Source organism: Arachis ipaensis, chromosome B3, assembly GCF_059453495.1.
Source record: "Arachis ipaensis isolate K30076 ecotype BB chromosome B3, ASM5945349v1, whole genome shotgun sequence".
NCBI lineage: Eukaryota > Viridiplantae > Streptophyta > Magnoliopsida > Fabales > Fabaceae > Arachis > Arachis ipaensis.
In genome coordinates, this window is record NC_142438.1 from 69753070 (window position 1) to 69767421 (window position 14352).

Consider the following 14352-nt stretch of genomic DNA (forward strand, 5'->3'; position numbering starts at 1 on the left):
ATATTATTCCATTTAAATTGCAATTCTTACTGCAGATTGAATTTATTTTTTTCTAAATTCATGTGACTGGCTATTTGCTACTCTTTTCTGCACTACTTTAATGTCAAGTGAACTGAATTTTTGCTGCTGTTTATTACCCGGGAACATCCAATATATAGCCGGAATGCTGCCCGATTTTTCCGAAAATTGTTTCACTTAACTCCCATTCATAAATTGGCTTTGATACTTTTGAATTCTACACTAATTGGTTTCAACCAAGCCAATTCATGGATGAATGGGCTAGCATTCCTACTCATTCTGGTTCCCTTCTTAGTTAAATCGTATTATTGATGATTTTATTCATTTTGAACTTCTTTTATTTATTTGATTTATCATCATTAATCTGCATTCTCTGCTTGAATGTGAGTTTCTTGTTCTTTAAGTTTGTACAATTTTTGTTAATCAGGACCTACAATACCATTCCACTCACTTTAACTTCACTTTTTAACTCTTAACTGCATTAACTTTCTAACTTCTCTCTTAGTTTTCAACTAACTACTTTCATCCCATTTCAAGGCATGATTATTATTGTTCCTGATAATCAAGCATTCTGCATATCATAGATCTTGGACTGTAATTTTTATTTCAATTCTTTGACTTTTAGCTTGCATACAGTCCAAAATTCTACATCTATCTAACTCACTTCATGCTTATATTATTATTCTATTCCTCATTTGCCCCTTTATGCTTATATTGCTCAAATACTATTTGCTTACCTGTTTTTCTGCTTTAGTTTAATAAACTGTATCCTAGAACCTCTGCTTTTCAGGATGTCTGACCCAAAAGGCAAAGGAAAAGCCAAAACAGGCACAGGCAAAAGAAAAAGAGGAGATTCCTCTATGGCTATCCTGGATATACTGCATGATGATTCCTGGCGGGAGAAAAATTTTACTCCGCAGGAAAAAGATGATCAGTTAGTACCTGCAACCGACCCAGTCAAGTTTGCAAACCGATACTGTGAACTGAAGTATCCGGTCTTTGCAACTTCAAGGAACCTATATCTAGAAAAGACCCTCTGAACTCCAGCCAAATTACAACAGTACACCACAGAACAAATCAAACAGAGAGGCTGGTACTTTCTGGAGAGGAACATGACTGAGGTAAATGCATCCTGGGTCAGGGAATTTTACTGCAACTATTTTAAAATAACCCTGGATGCAGTGCAGCTCAGAGGGAAGCAGATTCTAGTTACTGAGAAGGCAATTGAAGATATCCTCCAACTCCAGCCTAAGTCTGATGAACCACATGGTTACCAGAAGGCTGAGAAAGATATGAGATTTATGAGGTTTGATTGGGAAGCAGTGAAGCGCACCATAGCTATTGACCCTGCTGTCCCATGGGTTATGGGTAAGTCAATAGTGACCCCAAAAGGCATCAAAATCATCTACCTGAATGATGAGGCTCGGCTATGGCAGCAAATTCTGAGCAACTATGTAATGCCGAGCACTCACGAGACTGAGGTGCCAGCTGCCATGATTAACCTTATCTGGTGCGTGATGGAGGGCAACGACCTGTACCTTCCCCGATTAATCTGGTACTCCATGGCCAGGGTCCATGTCTGAGGCACTCTGCCCTTCCCCTATTTGATTACTTAGCTGGGCCGCCGAGCTGAGGTACCCTGGGAGCTTGCGGATGAAAACCCACCAGCCGCCGATTGTAAGAAGATCATCCCACATGGCAGGAAGTTCATGGCTCTGGGCTATAGACTGCCCTTTCTCACTGCCTTCGCTGATGCAGCCACATCTTCTGCTGCCCCTTCAGCATCTACTGCCCCAGCCACCACCACAGCACCTTCACCTGCTCCCGAGCCCATTTACCACTTAGTGCACCGCCTCTTTGAGCGGCTCGACCAGATGGAGCGTCGCAACCAGCGACGATATGAGAGGTCTGAGCGTCGCAGCAAGCGATGCTATGAGCACTTAAAGTTGATGATCGGGCCACCATGACATCCCTTCCGAGCCTGACACACCATCAGAGCCATTTGAAGAGGAGGTGGATGACCAGGAAGAGGATGCACGAGCCGAGGTTATGCAGGCAGGACCCGAGCAGGCTGCGCCACATTATGAGGAGCCCCAACAGATACAGCCAGCTGATCCACATGTCCCTTTACAGATAGAGCCTTCGCTCCAGCAGGCAGATCCCCAGGCACTCACACCGACAGCAGCACCTCAGACCGCTATAGAGATACCAGCAGAGCACCCTTTCAGAGATGCCACTGCTTCACACCCAGCTTGATTGAGTATCGGAGACGATGCTATTATTTAAGTGTGGGGAGGTCGCCATCTCTGGCGAATTCTATTTTGGTGAACCACTTTCAGACTCTTTATCCTATTTTATTTCTTTTTCTGTATTTTATTTTATTTTATCTTATTTCCCTTTTCAGTACTTGCACATTTTCTTTTACTGTATTTTCGTTTATTCCTACTTTATTTCTACATTTTGCACTTTGGAATGTATATATATCTTAGATATTTAGCTTGATTTGTATTCTTAGCTTATTTAGTTGTGATATAGAAACATATGGATTATTTAGTTTAGTTTACCCTTTTAGCATATAATAATTTGGTTTAATTAAAAATAAAAGAGTAAACTAGAAATTTTAGTTTTTCAGAATCACAACAATCCACCCACTATATATATATAGCAATAAATGTTGGTAAATTGACAACATTTTTCATGGAATATACTTATTTTTATAAGAGCCATTCAAAGATCCACATTGAGTTGAATGGAAACTCTTGATTTCTACTTGCATGATATACATAACTGATATATGATTTTTGAGCCAAAGAACACACAACCCGTGAATTTTTGAGCTTAATTGCATGGTTACATTATTTAACCATAGTTTTCATTCTGTGTGTTTCGCCCTTCTTCACTATAATTGCAGACTTTACTTTGTTTCATTCTATATGTTCAATATTTAATGTATTTACATTCTTGCATATGATTGAGGCCATTACTTGTATTTGCTCACTTATCCCAAATAAGCCTACCCTTTTATGTCACCCTTGTTAGCCCCCTTGAGCCTTTTAATCCCTTCCTGTTCTATAACCACATCACTAGCCTTAAGCAGAAAAACAAATAAAAAATCCCAAATTGAATCTTTGGTTAGCTTAAGATAGAGATTGTGTATCCACTAAGTGTGGGGAAACTATGGGAACTTGGGTTGGTAGGAAGATATTAAATTGATAAATTATTTGAAATTTGGGTGCATGCTCATGTGAAACCAAAATAATTAAAATACCATGTGCATTGATATGTTGTGTTTATGTTTCAAAATATATATATATATATATATATATATATATATATATCCCTTTAAATAAGTAAATAAATAAGGGGACAAAATTACCCCAGTATTAAGTTTAATAGAAAAATCAATGCACATGTAATAAAATAAAAAATAATTTGGTGCATGAGTATGTGATACAAAAGTGGGAAAAATTAGATAGCTATGCAAATTTTAAAATTGTATAAAGTATATATGTTAGGTAAGATTTTAGACTAATCAAGGATTCAATTTATAGCTCACTTAGCCTTATATATATGCCTTCACCTTTACCTTAGCCCCATTACAACCTTGAAAAGACCTCATGATGTTTGCATGTGTACATTGAATATTTGTTTATTGGTTAGATGAAGAACAAAGTTTTAGAAAGTATGACTAGAGAAGAATAGAGTGATTAACCCCAAACACTGAGTGACTAGAGTGTATACACAAATCCAGTGAGGGTTCAATAGCTCATTTCCATATATCCATATTTAATTATTGATTGTCTTGCAAGTTTGTGAACTCTTTTAATTAACTCAACTCAATTGTGAATGTGTTTTAACATAATTTAGCCTTGGCTGTGCATATATGTTTCCTTGAAGAATTTGACTCAATTTAACCACATGTAAGCTTTATATATATATATGTGTGTGTGTGTGTGTGTGTGTGTGTGTGTGTGTGTGTGTGTGCGCGCGCGCGCGCGCATGGATTGGAGTCTACACAAAAGACGTGCACGCATGGATGACGCGTATGCGTGACAAGGAAATTCGCCAAATGACGCACATGCGTGACTGACGCGTACGCGTGACCTGCGCGATCTGTAGAATTAACAGAAAATGATGGGGGCAATTTCAAGCCACGTTTCAGCCCAAATCCAAGCCCAGAAATACAGAATAAAAGGATGGAGAATGAGGGAATCAAGAGAGACAATTCATACAACATTCATATTCACAATTTTAGGTTTTAGATGTAGTTTTCTAGAGAGAGAGGCTCTCTCCTCTCTCTTAGGTTTTAGGATTTAGGATTTCTCTTAGTTTATGGTTCATTCTTTCTCAATTCCAGGTTCAATGTTCCTTAATTTAGTTTCTTTTCTACTTTTAATTGTCTTAGTATTCTACTTTATCTATTTTCCCTTATTGATTACTTATGTTGCCAAATTGGTTTATGGATTCCTATGTTAAATTTTATTTTCTATTTAATACAATTCGAGGTATTTCAGATTTATGATATTCTTAGCTTTAATTGATGAAAAGGCATTTTTATTCGAGTAGATTTTTCCCCTTTTGGCTTTGGATAAGTAATTGGTGACACTTGAGTTGTCAAACTCAGCTGTTGATTGAAAATTGGACTTTGCTGATTAATTTGGATCCCTTTAAAGCTAGTCTTTCCATAGGATTTGACTAGGACTTGATGAATCAAGTTGATTATTCCACTTGACTTTCCTTTATTTAGTAAGGGTTAACTAAGTGGGAGCAATAAACAATTCTCATCACACTTGATAAGGATAACTAGGACAGGATTTTCAGTTCTCATACCTTGCCAAGAGTTTTTCTAATTATTAATTTATTTTTCTTGCCATTTAAATTACTTGTTCCCTATTTCAAAAAACCCAACGATACTTTTTCATAACCAATAATAAATCATACTACCTTGCAATTCCTTGAGAGACGACCCGAGGTTTAAATACTTCGGTAATAAATTTTATTGGGTTTTGTTACTTGTGACAACCAAATTTTTGTACGAAAGGATTCTCTGCTGGTTTAGAAACTATACTTACAACGCGATTACTCTTATAAAATTCTTTCCTAGCAAGAATCTAATCGTCACTCATTGAAGCTTTCATTCCCTACAACATAATTGTAACCAAACTCATAGCCAAAGTGATGAGAATTCATAGTGACAAAAGAAAATAAAAACAGAAGCTAACAAAAAACAAAGAAAGCAAAGTCCTACAACTAGCAATAACTAACAAAGAAGGAAAAGGCAAACATATTGATGAGCGGATAATTTATACGCTTTTTGACATTGTTTTTAGTATGTTTTTAGTATATTTTAGTTAGTTTTTATTATATTTTTATTAGTTTTTAAATAAAAATTACATTTCTGGACTTTACTATGAGTTTGTGTATTTTTCTATGATTTCAGGTATTTTCTGGCTGAAATTGAGGGACTTGAGCAAAAATCTGATTCAGAGGCTGAAAAAGGACTGCAGATGCTGTTGGATTCTGACCTCCCTGCACTCGAAGTGGATTTTCTGGAGCTACAGAGGCCCAATTGGCGCGCTCTCAATTGCGTTGGAAAGTAGACATCCTGGGCTTTCCAGCAATATATAATAGTCTATACTTTTTCCGAGATTTGATGGCCCAAACCAGCGTTCCAAATCAGCATAAAAATTCTGGCGTCAAAACGCCAGAACTGGCATAAAAGCTGGAGTTAAACGCCCAAACTGGCACAAAAGCTGGCGTTTAACTCCAATAAAAGTCTCTACATGTGAAAGCTTCAATGTTCAACCTAAGCACACACCAAGTAGGCCCGGAAGAAGATTTCTGCATTAATTACCTATTTCTGTAACCCTAGGCTACTAGTTTTCTATAAATAGGACCTTTTGCTATTGTATTTTCATACTTTTCATATACCTTTTTATCTCTATGTTCACTTTTGGGGGCTGGACATTCGGCCATGCCTAGACCCTTTTGTTCTTATGTATTTTCAACGATGAAGTTTCTACACACCATAGATTAAGGTGTGGAGCTCTGCTGTTCCTCATGAATTAATGCAAAGTACTATTGTTTTTCTATTCAATTCAAGCCTATTTCTTCTCTAAGATATACACTCATTCTTCAACTTGATGAATGTGATGATCCATGACACTCATCATCATTCTCACCTATGAACGTGTGCCTGACAACCACTTTCGTTCTACTTGCAATAGCTTGAGTGCGTATCTCTTAGCCTCCTGGTTCATGACGCATGGTTGCCTCGCCTGACAACCGAGCCTTCCATTCCGTGAGATCAAAGTCTTCGTGGTATAGGCTAGAATTATTGGCAGCATTCCTGAGATCCGAAAAGTCTAAACATTGTCTGTGGTATTCCGAGTAGGATCCGGGAAGTGATGATTATGACGAGCTTCAAACTCACGAGTGTTGGGTGTAGTGACAGACGCAAAAGGATCAATGGATCCTATTCCAACATGATCGAGAACCGACAGATGATTAGCCTTGCGGTGACAACGCATTTGGACCATTTTCACTGAGAGGACGGGAGGTAGCCATTGACAACGGTGAAACCCAACATAAGCTTGCCATGGAAAGGAGTATGAATGATTGGGAGGTTCAGAAGGAACAAAGCATCTTCATACGCTTATCTGAAATTTTCACCAATGAATTACACAAGTATCTCTATCTTATTTTATGTTTTATTCATATTTCAATTATCTTAAACTCCATAACCATTTGAATCTGCCTGACTAAGATTTACAAGATGACCATAGCTTGCTTCAAGTTGACAATCTCCATGGGATCGACCCTTACTCACATAAGGTTTATTACTTGGACGACCCAGTGCACTTGCTGGTTAGTTGTGCGGAGTTGTGACAAAGAGTTGAGATTACAATTGTGCGTACCAAGTTGTTGGCGCCATTGATGATCACAATTTCGTGCACCAAGTTTTTGGTGTCGTTGCTGGGGATTGTTCGAGTTTGGACAACTGACGGTTCATCTTGTTGCTTAGATTAGGTAATTTTATTTTATGTTTAAGCTTTTTACTTTTTATTTTTGAAAAAAAAAATTTCAAAAATACAAAAAAAAAAATTTTCTATTCTGTTCTTCAAAGTTTTTAAGAATGAATTCTAGAGTTTCATGATGATTTGTTGAAGTCTGGCTGGCTGTGAAGCCATGTCTAATCTTTTGAACCGAGGTTTCAACTTATCATCACAAGAGCTTGTTGATTTCTATCAATTTTGCTGTTGAAAGTAACGATCTGCTAAAGCTTGGCTGGCCATTGGCCATGTCTAAGACGAACATGCATATTCCTGGAATTCTTATTAAAAATTCCGGAAACTAACATTGCATGATTCCTGGAATCTTAAAAATTTAAATCTTAAATAAAAGTTTTGTTTGGTTAGTGGTGTAAGTCTTTAGTTGTCAATCGCATATCTTTATTCTTCTAATTTTCGAAAATTACATCATTGTCTTCAGTTATTCTTGATGATTCTCTTGCTCTGATCTTAAATTCTCTTGTTTGTGTCATTCTTTGTTTGTTCTTTTCATTATCTAGTTTCAAATTGTTCAGAAATTCAAAGTTCAGGCAGTTACAAAAGCTGGGCGTTCAAACGCCCAGTGAGGAAGGAAAACTGGCATTTAAACGCCAGCTAGGGCACCTGGCTGGGCATTAAATGCCCAAAAGGGTAGTATTTTGGGCGTTAAATGCCAGAATGGATACCATTCTGGGCGTTTAACGCCAGGATGGCACAGGAGGGAAGATTTTGTTTTTAAATCAAATCTTTTTCAAACTTTCATAATTTTTCAAAATCAATTTTTTTTCAAATCATATCTTTTCAATCATATCTTTTCAAAATCAATTTCTTTCCATTTTTTTATTTTCGAAAATCCTTGCTACAATTAATTATTTAATTCAAAATTTTCAAGTTGTTACTTGCCTATTAAGAAAGGATCAAATTTTAAATTCTAGAATCATATCTTCTAATTTCTTGTTAGTCAAGTAATCAACTTTAATTTTAAAACTTTCTTTTTTTTATTTGATTTTCAATCATATCTCCTCAATCAAATCTTTTTCAAAATAATTTTCAATCATATCTTTTTTATTTCTAATTTCAAAATCTTTTTCAAAATCAATTAACTATTACCTCAATTTCAATTTTCGAAAATCATCAACCATTTTTTATTATTTCAAAATCTCTTTAATTTGTTTTCAAAAATTCTTCCCCTCTTCTCACATCTCTCTATTTAAGGACTAACACTCCTCCACTATCAACAATTCAGACTCTCTCTCTATAAGTTCAAATTGTCTCATCTCTACCTCCTCCTTCTATTCTTCTTTTCCTCTGACACCTCAAGGAATCTCTATACTGTGACATAGAGGATTCCATACTTTCTTCTCCTCTCTTTCATATGAGCAAGAGCAAGGACAAAGGCATTCTTGTTGAAGCTAATCCTGAACCTGAAAGGACCTTGAAGAGAAAGCTAAGAGAAGCTAAAGTACAACTCTCTGTAGAAGACCTAACAGAAATTTTCAAACAAGAAGAAGCCACAGCAGCCGAAAACAACAACAATACCAACAATGCAAGGAAGGTGCTTGGTGACTTTACTGCACCTACTCCCGACTTCTATGGGAGAAGCATCTCTATCCCTACCATTGGAGCAAACAATTTTGAGCTTAAGCCTCAATTAGTTTCTCTAATGCAACAGAATTGCAAGTTTCATGGACTTCTATTAGAAGATCCTCATCAGTTCTTAGCTGAATTCTTGCAAATCTATGATACTGTTAAGACCAATGAGGTTGACCCCGAGGTCTACAGACTTATGCTCTTCCCTTTTGCTATAAGAGACAGAGCTAGGACATGGTTGGACTCACAACCTAAAGAAAGCCTGAACTCTTGGAAAAAGCTAGTCAATGCCTTTTTGGCAAAGTTCTTTCCACCTCAAAAATTGAGTAAGCTTAGAGTGGAAGTCCAAACCTTCAGACAGAAGGAAGGTGAATCCCTTTATGAAGCTTGGGAAAGATACAAGCAATTGATCAGAAGGTGACCTTCTGACATGCTTTCAGAATGGAGCATCATAGGTATCTTCTATGATGGTCTGTATGAACTGTCCAAGATGTCATTGGACAGCTTTGCTGAAGGATCTCTTCATCTGAAGAAGACGCCTGCAGAAGCTCAGGAACTCATTGAAATGGTTGCAAATAACCAATTCATGTACACTTCTGAAAGGAATCCTATGAATAATGGGACAAATCAGAAGAAAAGGGTTCTTGAGGTTGATACTCTGAATATCGTATTAGCTCAGAACAAAATATTGACTTAGCAAATCAATATGATTTCTCAGAGTCTGTCTAGCATGCAAGCAGCAACAGGCAGTACCAAAGAAGCTTCATCTGAAGAAGAAGCTTATGATCCTGAGAACCCAGCAATGGAAGAGGTAAATTACATGGGAGAATCCTATGGAAATACCTATAATCCTTCATGGAGAAATCATCCAAATCTCTCATGGAAGGACCAACAGAGGCCCCAACAAGGCTTCAACAACAGTAATGGTAGAAGAAATAGGTTTAGCAATAGCAAGCCTTTTCCATCATCTTTTCAGCAACAGACAGAGAATTCTAAGCAGAGCCACTCTGACTTAGTAATTGTAGTCTCTGATCTAACTAAAACCACTCAAAGTTTCATAACTGAAACAAGGTCCTGTATTAGAAATTTAGAGGCACAAGTGGGTCAGCTGAGTAAGAAAGTTACTGAACTCTCTCCTAGTACTCTCCCAAGCAATATAGAAGAGAACCCAAAGAGAGAATGCAAGGCCATAAACACGTCCCACATGGCCGAATGCATAGAGGAGGGAAAGGCAGTGATTTCCACTGAGGAAGACCTCAATGGACGTCCACTGACCTCCAAGGAGTTCCCTAATGAGGAACCATGGAAATATGAGGCTCATACAGAGACCATAGAGATTCTATTGAATCTACTTCTGCCATTCATGAGCTCTGATGAGTATTCTTCCTCTGAAGAGGATGAAGATGTTACTGAAGAGCAAGTTGCTAAGTACCTTGGAGCAATCATGAAGTTAAATGCCAAGCTATTTAGTAATGAGACTTGGGAGGATGAACCCCCCTTACTCACCAAAGAACTGGATGACTTGACTAGGCAGAGATTACCTCAGAAGAGACAGGATCCTGGAAAGTTCTCAATACCTTGTACCATAGGCACCATGACCTTTGAGAAGGCTCTGTGTGACTGACGGAGCGGAACTCTCGCGCGATCTAGAATTTTCTAAAAATAAATTCCCGTTGTAAGTATAGCTTGTAGACCGACAAGAATTCCTTCCTTACAAACGTTTTGGTTGTCACAAGTAACAAACTCAATAAAATTTATAAACCGAAGTATTTAAACCTCGGGTCGTCTTCTCAAGGAATTGCAGGGAAGTATGATTTATTATTGGTTATGGAAAACAGTATTTTTGGGTTTTGAAAAGGTTTGAACAAGAGAAATAAATTGCAGAAATTAGTAAATCAATAACTAAGAAAATTCTTGGCAAGGTATGAAAACTGGAAGTCATATCCTAGTTATCCTTATCAATGGTGATGAGAATTATATTTTTCGCTTATACTAAGTCAACCTTTAACTATGAAGGTAAGTCAAGTGGATAAATCAATTTAACACCTAAAGTCCTAGTCAACTCCTGAGGAAAGACTAGAGTTATAGGAATCTAAATCAATCAGCAAAGATATCAATTATCAATCGCGATGAGTTTGACAACTCAAGAGTTACCAATTAATCAACCAAAGCCAAAAGGGAAAAATCTAAATTATTTATATAAATAAAGGAAATCAATCATAATTCTGAAATACCTCAAATTATATTAAATAGAAAATCAATCTAAACATGAAGAGTTCATAAACTAAATTGAGAAAACAAATAAAAGGAATATTAAACCTGGAAATTGACAAGAAGAAATCCTAATTCCTTTAAGAGGAATCTTAATCCTAAGAGAGAGGAGAGAACCTCTCTCTCTAAAAACTACATCTAAATTATGAAAAGTGAATAATCGAAGACTTGTTAATGGATGGATGCATTCCTCCACTTTATAGCCTCTAATCTGTGTTTTCTGGGCCAAAAACTGGGTTAGAAACAGCCCAAAAATTGCCCCCAGCAATTTCTGGTACGTACAGGTTGCGGGAAAGTGACGCGGAAGCGTCGTCCACGCGTTCGCGCAGATTGGGTTTTTGCCAGGTCACGCGTCCGCGTGATCCACGCGTTTGTGTCACCTGGCTTCGAGGAAGCTATGGTAAATTATATATCATTGCGAAGCCCTGGATGTTATCTTTCCAACGCAACTAGAACCATCTCATTTGGACTTTTGTAACTCAAGTTATGACCATTTGAGTGCGAAGAGGTCAGGCTGGACAGCTTAATAATTTCTTCAACTTCTTGTATTCCTTCCACTTTTGCATGCTTCCTTTCCATCCTCTGAGTCATTCCTTCCCTGTAATCTCTTGAATCACTTAACACACATATCAAGGCATCGAATGGTAATAAGAGAGGCTTAATATTAGCAAATATAAGTCCAAAGAAGCATGTTTTCAATCATAGCATAAAATCAAGAAGGAGAATGTAAAACATGCATTTTGTATGAACAAGTGTATGAAAGATTGATAAAATCCACTCAATTGAGCACAAGATAAACCATAAAATAGTGGTTTATCAACCTCCCCACACTTAAACAATAGCATTTCCTCATGCTAAGCTAAAGAGAAGCTATAAGGGAGTGAAGAGGAATGGTAGGATGTATGAAATGCAACCTATCTATATGAATACAACTACATGCTAAGATGTTTCTATCTACTTAGTTAAAAGTAAATAAGATCTTCAAGACAAACATAAATCAGATTTCACTAATTCAAATTATACAATAAAAGACAAGTAAACTTGTAAGAAGACAGCCCATGAAAGCAGGGAACATAGAATTAAGCATTGAACCCTCACTGGTAGTGTATATCACTCTAACTCTCAAGTGTCTAGGGTCAATCACTCTAGTCTTCTCTAGTAATGCTTTCTAAAACTTTGTTCTTCATCTAACCAATCAATAATTATTTAATGCACTAATACAAACATCATGAGGTCTTTTCAAGGTTGTAATGGGGCTAAGGTAAGGGTGAGGATATATGTATGGCCAAGTGAGCTATAATATGAATCTTTAATTAACCTAAGCTCTCACCTAACATACATACACTCTATATAACTATAGAATCACGCCTAGCTACCCATAATTTTCCCACTTTTGCATATTTTATATACTCATATATCAACTTTTCTCTTAACTTTATCACATATGCATTGATTTTTCATTAACTTAACATTGGGGTAATTTTGCCCCCTTATTTATTTACTTATTTATTGAATATATATATATATATATATATATATATATATATATATATATATATATTGGATTTTTTTCTTTTTTTTTCTTTTAATAGAAAAATAAACATAACTTATCAATGCACATGGATTTTTAATTTTTCTAGTCTCACATGAGTAGGTACCCAAATTCCCAATATTTTATCAAATTAAAAATATAACACATTCCCTTATTAACCCATGTTCCCATAGTTTTCCCACACTTAGTTGATACACAATCTTTATCTTAAGCTAACCAAAGATTCAATTGGGGTATTTAATTATTTTTCTGCTTAAGGCTAGTGATGTGGTAAAATATAGAATAAATGGGATTAAAAGGCTCAAAGTGGCTAACAAGTGTGACATAAAAGGGTAAGCTTATTTGGGAGAAGTGAGCTAAAACAAGTAATGGCCTCAATTATATGCAAGCATGTAAATACACTAAATAATGGACATATAAAATAGAACAAAATAAAGATTACAATCATAGGAAAGAAAACACACAAGAATAAAAATTTATGGTTAAACAATGTAACCATATAAATAAGCTCAAAATCTCACAGGTTGTGTGTTCTAAGCTTTTTAAACTATGTTCCAAATACAACTTCAAACAAGTTTAACACAAAAGTTTTGATTTAAATTAGTGAAATTTTTTTCAAAAATAATAGGGTCTTAAAAAAAAACTTGTTACTTTAACCAAGCAGTGGTAAATATATGCACAAAATTAAGAAAACATGCAATCAAATATGCAGATGCAACAATGAACAAACAAAGAAAATAAAATATTGGTGTTGAGAAGAAAATAACTAACCCATGGAGATCGGTATCGACCTCCCCACACTTAAAGATTGCACCGTCCTCGGTGCATGCTAAGATGTACAAGTGGACGGGTGGCTCCGCAGCTAGTGCTCTTTTTGTTCCTTTCCTTGCCGGTGATTTGGGAGTAGCTTTCTCTTTCCCCTTCTTGGTGGCCATCCTGAAAAGGGAAGAGGTAAGTACATGTAAAGCTAAGGGTTCGAGCAAGGGAGAGGATAGTACAAGTGATAATCAATGCACGGTAAAGAAGGATGTCGTTAACACATGGTCATGACTACAGGTGAAAAGTTCATCAATGGAAATATAACAAGTGCATGTGATGGCAATTAAATGCAAGATGTTTATTGGCATGCTGGCAAAGGCATGAGTAGCATAGATCAAGCATTAAATGCCTATTTAGATTATCAACTCTTTCAAACTAACAATCTGTTTGTATTGACAATTATATTTAATCAATAAAATATAAAAGGAGTTTTGTGAAAAACAGGCATTAAAGTCGTAGAATAGAATAATTTTTTTAAAATAATGCACAATGCCATACGGGCTTTTTCACAAACACATAGCATGCATGGTAAATATGTTGTGGAAAATATAAGATAGAACATGCAAGCAACCCTTTAAGGAAGTAATATTAATTGTCAAACAATATAAAAATCCACAAGTGGAATATAGAAATAAATAATGACCCAAATAAATTTCCAACACCAATTTAAAGGAATAAAAAGAAGGAAAGAGAAAATATGCATAATGAAAGTAATAAGAAAACATGAATAAAAGAAAAGGAATAATAATGAAGAAGTAGAGAGGGGAGAAGAAAAGAACCTTGATAATGGATGTAAAAAGAAAAGAAAAAGGGAAAAGTAAAAAGTGAGAAAGAATAGAGGAGGAAGAAGAGAGAAGAAAGAAATAATAATAGGGAAAAACAAAAATAAGGATTTGGGGAAGAAAAGATAAGGTATTTTGGCTGATTTGGATATTCTGTGCGCCGCATGCGACGCGGACACGTGGGTCACGCAGTCGCGTGGCATGTGAATTTGTCAAGTGACGCGGACGCGTGGGTCACGCAGTCACGTGGCTTGAATTGTGCGAATGGCGC

The 14352-nt window shown here is 36.3% G+C and overlaps 1 non-coding gene across 1 annotated transcript; it reads right to left on the minus strand.

The window, feature by feature from the left end:
* Positions 1 to 8985: 8985 nt before the first annotated feature.
* LOC148571025 (small nucleolar RNA R71) lies at positions 8986 to 9093 on the minus strand. Its single transcript, XR_015908905.1, has one exon. It is a non-coding gene; the product is annotated as a small nucleolar RNA R71 (small nucleolar RNA).
* Positions 9094 to 14352: the final 5259 nt, after the last annotated feature.